Below are 10,723 nucleotides of genomic sequence, written 5' to 3'. Positions count from 1 at the left end.
GATGACGCCGTCCGCTGGCTTACTAGAGTAACCTATAACCTAAAGAGAAAGAATAATTCACATAATGGATGACACTCTAACCACTGGCCTGGAAACTAAAGGCGCAGCAAAACTGAGACAGATGAAAGATCAGAATGTAAAACAATATTTAACCCGCAGACATATGCCCCCACCGGAACCAATGTATCAAAAAATACATCACATGGATTAAATACAGTAGGGCATAACTGCTGTTGCTGCCTGATTACATAAAAGGACATATAGGGGGAGATTTACCAAAACCTGTGCAAAGGAAAAGTAGAGCAGTTGCCCATAGCAACCAATCAGATCCCTTGAGGACGCATTGATTTTTCATTTTTACACTTTGGTTTTTTCCTCCTCCCATTCTAGAAATCTTAAAGGGGTATTCCGAGCAAAAAAATATATTCCCTTTGCAAATGATAGGGGATAAGGTGTCTGATCGCGGGGGGCCCGCTGCTGAGACCCTCCGCGATCTCCCTGCAGCATCTGCATTCTATGCAGGGACTCCGTCTCTAGTTTCAGAAACCTCCGGGTTTCCGGGTCTGGGAACGTGATGTCACGCGACGCCCCCTCCATTCATGTCCCATAGACATGAATGGAGGGGGCGTGGCGTGACGTCACGTCCCCAGTCCCGGAAACCTGGAGGTTTCCGAAACTGGAGATTCAGCACCCGCATAGAATGTGGGTGCTACAGGGAGATCGCGCGGGGTCTCAGCAGCGGGCCCGCCGCGATCAGACATCTTATCCCCTATCCTTTGCAAAGGGGATAAAATATTTTTGCCCGGAATACCCCTTTAACGCTTTCAATTTTTCACCTACAGACCCATATGAGGGCTTGCAATTGTTCTTTGTAATGACATCAATCATTTCACCACAAAATCTTTAAACAAAACAAAAAATTATTTGTGGGGGAGAAATTTAAAAAACAAAAACTATAACTTTTGGGGGCTTCCTTTTCTACATAGTACACTTTTCATTAAAAATACACATGGGGGAGATTTATCAAAACCTGTGCAGAGGAAAAGTTGCCCATAGCAACCAATCAGATTGCTTCTTTCATTTTAAACAAGGCCTCTGCAAAGTGAAAGAAGCGATCTGATTGGTTGCTATGGACAACTGTTCCTTTGCACAGGTTTTGATAAATCTCCCCCATTATCTTTATTATGTAGAGCCATATGATTACAATGATACCCAATTTATGTAGGATTTGTTTTATTTTACCTACTTTGAAAAAATTATAATTTTTTGTACGAAGATTAATATGCCAAAAATTGTCCTCTTCTGATCCCTATACCTTTTATTTTTCTGTATAAGGGGATGTATACAGAAAAAAATGATCTGTAGTCTTTATCGGTACCAACTTTGTTTTGATGGGACTTTTTGATTGATTTTTATAAAAATGTTACTGTTGGTATGTAAAGTGACCGAAATATGCCATTCTGAACTTTGGTAGTTTTTTACGTTTACACCATTGACCGTGTGGTTTAATTAACATTATATTTTTATAGTTGGGACATTTACACACGCGGCGATACTACATACAGTGACCCCCCGACCAACGATGGCCCCGACATATGATGAAATCGACATACGATGGCCTCTCAGAGGCCATCGCATGTCGATGTCAGCATCGACATACGATGCTTTTTTATGTCGGGGCCATCGCATTAAGTGCTATCCAGCAGCGCCAAATGCTTAAGCTGCTGCCGGATAGCAGCTGAATGTTCCCCGTGTGGTGCGGTAAGTATTACTCACCCCTCCACAATGCTCCGAGGTGCCCACCGGGTCCAGCGCTGGTCTTCCGGCGTCTTCTCGGCCCTCTCCGATGACGTCAATACGCTGCTGTGCACGCCATCCAATAGGAATGGCGTACACAGCGGCGTAATGACGTCGCTACGCAGGCCAAGTAAGGCCTTGCGGAAGACAGAAGAGGACCGGAGAAGACAGAAGAGGACCGGAGAAGACAGCGGAGGACCGGAGAAGACAGCGGAGAGCCCAGCGGAGGCCCGGGGTCACCATCGGGAGCGGCGGGGACACCATCTCGAGCGGCGGGGACAGGTGAGTACAGCTTCCTATACTTTAAATTGCACGAATCCCTCAACATACGATGGATTCGACAAACGATGGCTCGTTTGGAACGAATTACCATCGTATGTTGAGGGACCACTGTATGTTTATGTTTATTTTTGTTCAAACTTTTATTAGGGAAGGGGGTTAAATCACATTTATTAACACTTTTTTTTCTTGCACGGTCAGACAGCGAGGAGGCAGGTAAGAGCCCTCCTGCCATCCTTTCAGCTTATCGGGACACCGCGTTTTAACTGCGACTGAGCAGCTGAGATTTTTATTTACATTTTAGACGCCACAATCAAATATGATCACGGCATCTAAGGGGTTAATGCTGGGCATCACCACCATCAGTGATGTCTAGCATTAGCCACAGGTCCCAGCGGCTGATGAGAGCGCGTCATAGAAGGGGAGCAGGGGCAGGGCGTATGTGTACGCCCTGTTTAATTAAAAGAGTACCTGTCAGATCCCACAAAATTTTTTTTTTAAAAGTTATGTTACTCAGTACCTAATCCTGACTTTGTATTTGTAATCACCGATATTTATTATAAAAATCCCTCTTTTCATAAGCTCAGTGTTAGAAATGCTCTCAGGGGAAGGGGGCGTGTCCCTCCCTTGTGGTGGTGAGATGTGATCGGTGTGTGGTGGAAGGGGACGTGTCTCTCCCTTGTGGTGGTGGAAGGTGATTGGTGTGTGGTGGAAAGGGGCGTGTCCCTCCCTTGTGATGGTGGGAGGTGATTGGTGTGTCTGCTCATGCAGCCTTGTGTTGCTGCAGGACTAGTGTCCCAGTAGGTATGGGGACCCCTTGTGGTGGGATTTTCAGGAGCAGTTTTCAGTATTAAAGGAGTTCTGTAATGAAATATAACTTATCCCCTATCCAAAGGATAGGAGATAAGTTATAGATCGTGGGGGGTCTGACCGCTGGGACCCCACGCAATCTCCTGAACGGGGCCCTGGCAGTCGGCTGGAAGGGGGCGTCCTGACCCAGACACGGAGGGGTGGGTGACACGCCCCCTCCATGTATCCCATAGAGATATATGGAGGGGGCCTGTCAGCCGCGGCTTCCTGCGGGGGTCGGAACGGACGCTCCGGCATACTGCCAGGGCCCCCGTTCAGGAGATCACCCACTGCGATCTATCCCCTTCGGAAAGGGGATAAGTTATATTTCACTGCACTACTCCTTTAAATATTCAAAAATAAATAAAAAAAAAACATATTACAAAAGGTCTTTAATTTTCATCAGTAACAACATATAAAAAGTTTTTGGATCCGACAATGCCCATTTAAAGAAAAACTGTCACCTTGGTCACCCACACTAAACCTAATACACTGGTACACAGGGTTATAGTGTGGGTAACCAGGAATCCAAAGAGGGGTCACTTATTATAATCGGTGCTGTGGTTCCCAAAATATTGTCCGGCGAAGTTCCCCTTCTGAATTCAGGGAATCGCGCGTAGGAGGCGGTGCCCCGCCGGCTGGCCGCCCTTGCTTCTTTCCATCTTTTCAATCAGCCCCTTAGTTAGCATATTCATATTCTGCGACTCCACGTCCTGGTGGCGTCAGTCGCATGTCACATGAGCACTGCACTCTGTCGGTAGAGCACATGCGCCGGCAGCTCTACAGCTCTCACATGACTATGACTCTCACATGACTACATGTAAATTACCGACGCATGCGCTCTACCGACAGAGCGCAACGCTCACGTGACATGCGACTTACGTCATTAGGACGAGAAGTCACAGAATATGAATATGCTTACTGAGGGGACGGCTGATTGAGAAGACGGAAAGAAGCGAGGGCGGCCCTGCTGGCAGGAACCCGCCTCCTGCGCTCGACTCCCTGAATTCACAAGGGTAACTGCACCGGACAATATTACCGATTATAGTAAGTGACCCATGTTTGGATTCCCGGTCACCCACACTATAACCCAGTGTATATAGGTTGAGTGTGGGTGATCAAAGTGACAGTTTTCCTTTAAAGGAAAACTGTCAGCTTTCTCCCCCTACACTAACCAGTGGTACTGGCTGGTAGTGCGGGGGACGCTGATCAGTTTGATGCTTACCGGGCCCGGATCCGCCACGCCGTTCGGCCCTAATCTTCTATTTTTGGGATCTGCTAATGAGGTGCTAACTGGCACCGGCCGGGCTAACTGGCACTCTGACGTCAGTGCCGCCCAGCTCATCAATATTCCTCCCCTCCCTCTTTTCCCCACTCTGTAATGAAGAGAGAGGGAAGGAATATTGATGAGCTGGGCGGCGCTGTGTCCGGCGGCACTGACGTCAAAGTGCCAGTTAGCCCGGCCGGAGCCATTTAGCACCTCATTACATATCCCGATAATAGAAGATTAGGGCCCGAGCGGCGCGGCGGATCCGGGCTCGGTAAGCATCAAACTGATCAGCGTCCCACGCACTACCAGCCAGTACTACTGGTTAATGCGGGGGGAGAAAGCTGACAGTTTTCCTTTATGGTGTTAAAGATTCTGTATGGTGAACCGTGTGAACGGTCACATCTAGAGATGAGCGAACTTACAGTAAATTCGATTCGTCACGAACTTCTCAGCTCGGCGGTTGCTGACTTTTCCTGCATAAATTAGTTCAGTTTTCCGGTGCTCCGGTGGGCTGGAAAAGGTGGATACAGTCCTAAGAAATAGTCTCCTAGGACTGTATCCACCTTTTCCAGCCCACGGGAGCACCTGAAAGCTGAACTAATTTATGCAGGAAAACTCAGCAACCGCCGAGCCGAGAAGTTCGTGATGAATCGAATTTACTGTAAGTTCGCTCATCTCTAGTCACATCACATCTCAAAAAAAAAAAAAGAATATAAAGTAATCCAAAACTCACATAGCAATAAAAACTACAGATCACAGCATGAAGAATGAGCCCTCACCCAGCCCCATATAACAAAAAATGAGAAAGTTATAGGGGGTCAGAATAGAGCAAGATTAAACATACACATGTTAAAAGCAGTTTAATAACAGAAAAGCGTATATCCATGGGAATCATTTTAATTATATCGACCCACAAAATTAAGAAAAAACTTAATTTTTACTGTAAAGTCCACAGCATAAAAACAAAACCACTCCAAATGCTGTTTTCTTAATTTCTCACCATTAATAATACTTTTTTTTGGTGGCGCCATTTTACAGTAAAATTAATGGTGTCATTACAAAGTACAATTGGTCATGCAAAAAAACAAACCCTCACACAGGTCTGTAGGTGAAAAAATAAAAGAGTTATAGATTTTAAAAGGAGAGGAGAAAAAAATAAAAACGCAAAAATGAAAATTGGCTGTGCCCTTAAGGGGTTAAGCAGTGTTTTCAAAGCAGCTTGCCTCCAGCTGTTGCAAAACTACAATTCCCAGCATGCCCGGACAGCCTTTCGGCTGTCCGGGCATGCTGGGAATTGTAGTTTTGCAACAGCTGGAGGCACACTGTTAGGCAATCACTTCTGCTTCCGCTAGAGAGGCGGGGCAAAGTGGGCGTAGAAAGGGAGCGTCAACTTCCCGGCGACCCCCGCGCATGCGCAGAAGTAGACCTCGCGCGATGAGGCGGGTCTAGAACGACGTGGGAGTATGCGTGTGACGTCACGGAGCGTAGCGGCGGCGCTGTGTGAGGAAGGTGCCGTGGGAGTTCGCTCTCGGTGCGTCTCCATTAATCCCCGTCGGTGATCGCTCCGCTGACCCGTTTCTGCGAGTGCCCGCGTTAGCGACCGGATCCTTTGCATTGTCGCTACGTTTCCCCGCCTCCCGGAGAGGCCCTGAAGGTGAGCGCAGGGCCGTAAGCCTGAGCTATTCACGGTTTCGGGATACGCCGGGCCCGCATTGCATAACCAAGGCACTTTGGTGGAAGGGAGGAGTTGACGTAATGTTTCTGTAGAGGCCCTTACGCCGTTTGCGTACATTTTTGCTGGATAATTCTTGTCGTAGTTTTCGGAGCGGAGTCTGCGGGCAAACGTAATGCTGGGGAAAATCCCCGCAGGTACGCAGTTTACGTAGAGTCTGTGTGTGTTTTATAGGCCGCTCTGTGGCCCGGTTGTCCTCCGCACAGGCGGTGAGTCACAGTGGGGTGATGCAGACATCCTTGGCATGCACCTTGGCTTCTTGTTGGCGGGAGCTGCACTGTTTACGAGCCTACAGGCAGGAGAGCCTATTTACGTTCCCTGCGTAAGGCAGTGGGCCGGGTTTGTACAATGGGCGGGTTACGTCACTTTCGCACATCGGTGCAGGAAAGAGCTGGGGGGGAAATGGTTACGCTCTTGGCGTAAGGCGTCCCCAGGTTTACGTAACTTTCGTAAATATGTCCTATTGATGAAAACATGATTTTTATTTTGTATTTTACCGTGTATTGACTGCATTGTTATACATGGGTCAGATGAAAGCAGTTGCAGTTACATTTTTGGTGAATTTTATTTATATATATATATTTTTTTTGGATTAAGCTTACATGTTATGTGATTGATAATACATGCTAAAACCTGTGCAGAGAAAAGGTTGACCAGTTACCCATAGCAACCAGACTGCTTCTTTCCTTTTAAAATAAAAAAAACTTTAAATGAGAGGCAATCTGGTTGCTGTGGGCAACTGCTCCATTTTTCCTCTGCACAAGTTTAAAAAAAAAAAGTCCCCCAAAATATATTAACCTCTTAACGACAATTGACGTAAACATACGTCATGGCGCCGTGGTACTTAACGCACCATGACGTACATTTACGCTCAGTAATGACCGCGAGCATCTGATCGGTGCTCGAGTCGTGCACGGAAGGTCCCGGGTGCTATCTGCAGCCGGTGACCAGCCGCTAATGGCGGAATCAGCGATCGCGCTGATGTCCGCCATTAACCACTTAGATGCTGTGATCAATACAGATCGCGGCAGCGCGGCACTTAAAATGGAGGATCGGGGATCTGATCATCCAGCATGGCGGCCAGAGGTCCCCCTCACCTGCCTCCTTCCGTCTCCAGCTCTGAGATCGAGCAGACCAGAGCAGAAGATTGCCGATAATACTGATCAGTGCTAGGCCCTATGCATAGCACTGAACAGTATTAACAAATGGTTGCTATAAATAGTCCCCTATGGGGACATAAAGTGTTTAAATAAAAAAAAGCCCATAATTGCAGGCTTTTTTTTTTGTCATATTTTATTCCAAACGTATAAAGTGATTAAAAAGTAAAATATAAGCAAAAAATAGTACCTATAAAAACTACAGATCCCGGCACAAAAGAGAGCCCTCACGCCGCCCCGTATACGAAAAAATTAGAAAGTTATAGGTGATCAAAATAGGGTAATTTTTAAACATACTAATTTTGTTAAAATAGTTTGAGATTTATTTTCTTTCAGCGGTACAATAATAGAAAAGCATATAACATGGGTATCATTTTATTCGTATTGACCCACAGAATATAGAAAACATGTAATATTTACCATAGTGTACAGCGTGAAAACAAAACATTCCAAAATTTAATAAATTGTGATTCTTTTTTTTTTTTTTTTCTCCCACATAAATAATTTTTAGTTTTGCCGTGCATTTTATGTTAAAATGAGTCATTAAAAAGTAATATTGATTATGCAAAGAAAACAGGCCCTCATATCGGTCTGTGTATGAAAATATAAAAGTTATGATTTTTAGAAGGTGAGGAAAAAACGAAAATGCAAACATTTTAAATGGTCCTGGTCCTTAAGGGGTTAAATAGTCCTCAGAGTATTCCCCTCCCCAAATATATGGTTAATGCATTGCCTGGTATTCCGGGCATGCTGGTAGTTGTAGTTTTGCAACAGCTGGAGGCACCCTGTTTTGGAAACACTGCCCTACAGTGTTGCTACTTAAATTTTCCAACCTGCAAACTAAGAGCAGTGCTCCGTTTGGTTGCTGGGAATACACTTTGGCGCCAATTCCCACAAAGGAACGTTTGTATTAAATGGAATATTTTATTGACGCTTTATATAAATGTTCTCCTTAAAACACAAGGCTAGTACAAAGCTTCTGCACCTGGCTTTTGCATGGTCACAATTAGAGATGAGCGAACTTACAGTAAATTCGATTCGTCACAAACTTCTCGGCTCAGCAGTTGATGACTTATCCTGTGTAAATTAGTTCAGCCTTCAGGTGCTCTGGTGGGCTGGAAAAGGTGGATACAGTAATAGGAGACTTTTTCCTAGGACTGTATCCACCTTTTCCAGCCCACCGGAGCACCTAAAGGCTGAACTAATTTTCGCAGGATAAGTCATCAACTGCCGAGCCGAGAAGTTCGTGACGAATCGAATTTACTGTAAGTTCGCTCATCTCTAGTTACAATACACAACTTATATTATTTATTCATTTTAGCAGATTGTAATTAGGGATGTCCCAATACCATTTTTTTAAGACAGAGTACGAGTACCGATACAGTGATCCCTCAACTTATAATGGCCTCAACATACAATAGTTTCAACATACAATGGTCTTTTTTTTTTTTTGGGAACATTGTAACTTGAAACCAGACTCAACATACAATGCTATGGAATGTGCGAAATGTGTCAATGGTTGGAAGAACCGACCAATCAGAATTGATATTTCACTGGTAAAACCCCTGTATTCCTAAAGTGTATGCACTGACTGGTGTCTGGTAGCGCCCCCCTACAGTACAGGGAGGTATTACATGTTCTGTACTCTTTACCTGTGCCAGGGTTAACTTCTCTTTTGGGAATCAGGTGAGGGCGGCTCCATTTCCCTTTTTTTTATTTTTTTTTTATTTTTTTTTGGGACATTGTGTGTTCTGTACAGGACCCTGAAGAAGCTCCTGTCCTCTACACAGACCAGTGTTTCCCAACCAGGGTGCCTCCAGCTGTTGCAAAACTACAACTCCCAGCATGCCCGGACAGCCTACGGCTGTCCGGGCATGCTGGGAGTTGTAGTTTTGCAACAGCTGGAGGCACCCTGGTTGGAAAACACTGAAATAGACAGTGATTACAGCTCCCAGCAGATCTTTCTTACTTTTATATGTAAGGATTTGCTTTATCTGTATGTTATCTACTTATTTATCTTTAATCCTCACTTTTTCCTATTTTTGGATGACATTTTGGGGGCTTCAGAACCAATTATCAGGTTTCCATAGAGTTATGGTCTCAACATACAATGGTCGTCCTGGAACCAATTAATATTGTAACTTGAGGGACCACTGTACTTTAATTCTAGATTACATTTAATAGTAGGTAGTATCCCCTTGTAGGTACTATAGATAGTTGCAGACATTAGACAGTAGGACCAGAACAGGGCAGCGGAGCACTCCACCAGGTATCGGATTTGGTATTGGGGACACTAGACGAGTCCCCGATACCATGCGGATACCTGGTATTGGCCCCAATACCGATACTAGAATCTGTATCGGGACATCCTGAATTGTAATGTATGGTAGTATTATGACGTGCAGAACACAGGGCGCTTGTTGGGGCCACAAAGTTATTCTGGAGTTCTGGTGATGTAAGAAACTAGAGATGAGCGAACTTACAGTAAATTCGATTAGTCACAAACTTCTCGGCTCAGCAATTGATGACTTTTCCTGCATAAATTAGTTCAGCTTTCAGGTGGGCTGGAAATGGTGAATACAGTCCTAGGAGACTCTTTCCTTGGACTGTATCCACCTTTTCCAGCCCACGGGAGCACCTAAAAGCTGAACACATTTATGTAGGAAAAGACATCAACTGCCGAGCCGAGAAGTTCGTGACTAATTGAATTTACTGTAAGTTCGCTCATCTCTATAAGAAACCACTCATAGCTGCTTATTACTGTCATACACTTAAAGGGAACCTGTCACGTTATACATGTAGTCTCATCTGAGGGAGGTAGATAAAATAAGTGTGTGTGTGTGTGTGTGTATGTATGTGTATGTATGTATATATATATATATATATATATATATATATATATATATATATATATATATGTATATGTGTATATATATATATATATATATATATATATATATATATAATATATATTAGTGTGTGTGTGCGCAAATAAGAGATGAGCGAAGTTACAGAGATTCGATTCGTCACGATCTTCTCGGCTCAGCGTTTTCTGACTTTATCCTGCATAAATTAGTTCAGCTTTCAGGTGCTCCGGTTGGCTAGAAAAGGTGGATACAGTCCTTGGAGAGAGTCTCCAGCCCACCGGAGCACCTGAAAGCTGAACTCCTTTATGCAGGATAAAGTCAGCAACCGCCGAGCTGAGAAGTTCATGACGAATCAAATGACTGTAACTTCGGTCATCTCTATCTGTTTATATGAGCGTGCAGCCAAAGGCAGTTCAGGCATGCTGCATGTACAAAGTGATGTGTACACTAAGGCGGCCATATAGCTTTAGTAGCTTTTGGCCCAATACTTGTTTGGATGACAACTGTTTCTTTTCTTTCCCATCCACATGAAGTCTCAGGTCAGCTGAGCGTACATGTGTTATGCATTTTCCATCCTAGCTATTACCTTGGAGTCAGGTGGATCCATGTTCCTCTCTGCAGTCAGTCCTGTGATGTCTATTGTAACTTATTTCTTTTGATAACCATTGCCAAGTAGCGGAGACAGCGTGAAATTATTAGGCTCGATGATCCAGGTTAGTTACATCTACCCCTTGTCCCTGTGATAACTCTGCCCAGATCTGGACATGTTATC

The 10,723-nt window shown here is 44.7% G+C and overlaps 1 protein-coding gene across 8 annotated transcripts in view; it reads left to right on the top strand.

The window, feature by feature from the left end:
* The first annotated feature begins 5,530 nt into the window (after window positions 1–5,530).
* The window catches only part of BRD4 (bromodomain containing 4), a 73,822-nt gene continuing 68,629 nt past the window's right edge, over window positions 5,531–10,723 (top strand). For 3 of the 8 annotated variants that reach the window (XM_056570860.1, XM_056570859.1, XM_056570858.1), the window contains exon 1: window positions 5,533–5,849. The gene's annotated coding sequence lies outside the window, so the exon portion shown is untranslated. Of the gene's footprint in view, window positions 5,850–6,463; window positions 6,485–10,723 lie in introns of those variants that run through there. The other 5 variants (XM_056570857.1, XM_056570854.1, XM_056570862.1 and 2 more) reach the window with 4 other exon arrangements.

Source organism: Hyla sarda, chromosome 4, assembly GCF_029499605.1.
Source record: "Hyla sarda isolate aHylSar1 chromosome 4, aHylSar1.hap1, whole genome shotgun sequence".
Taxonomy (NCBI): domain Eukaryota; kingdom Metazoa; phylum Chordata; class Amphibia; order Anura; family Hylidae; genus Hyla; species Hyla sarda.
The sequence above is the reverse complement of the archived record's forward strand: the minus strand, read 5'-3'. Positions and strand labels throughout refer to the sequence as shown.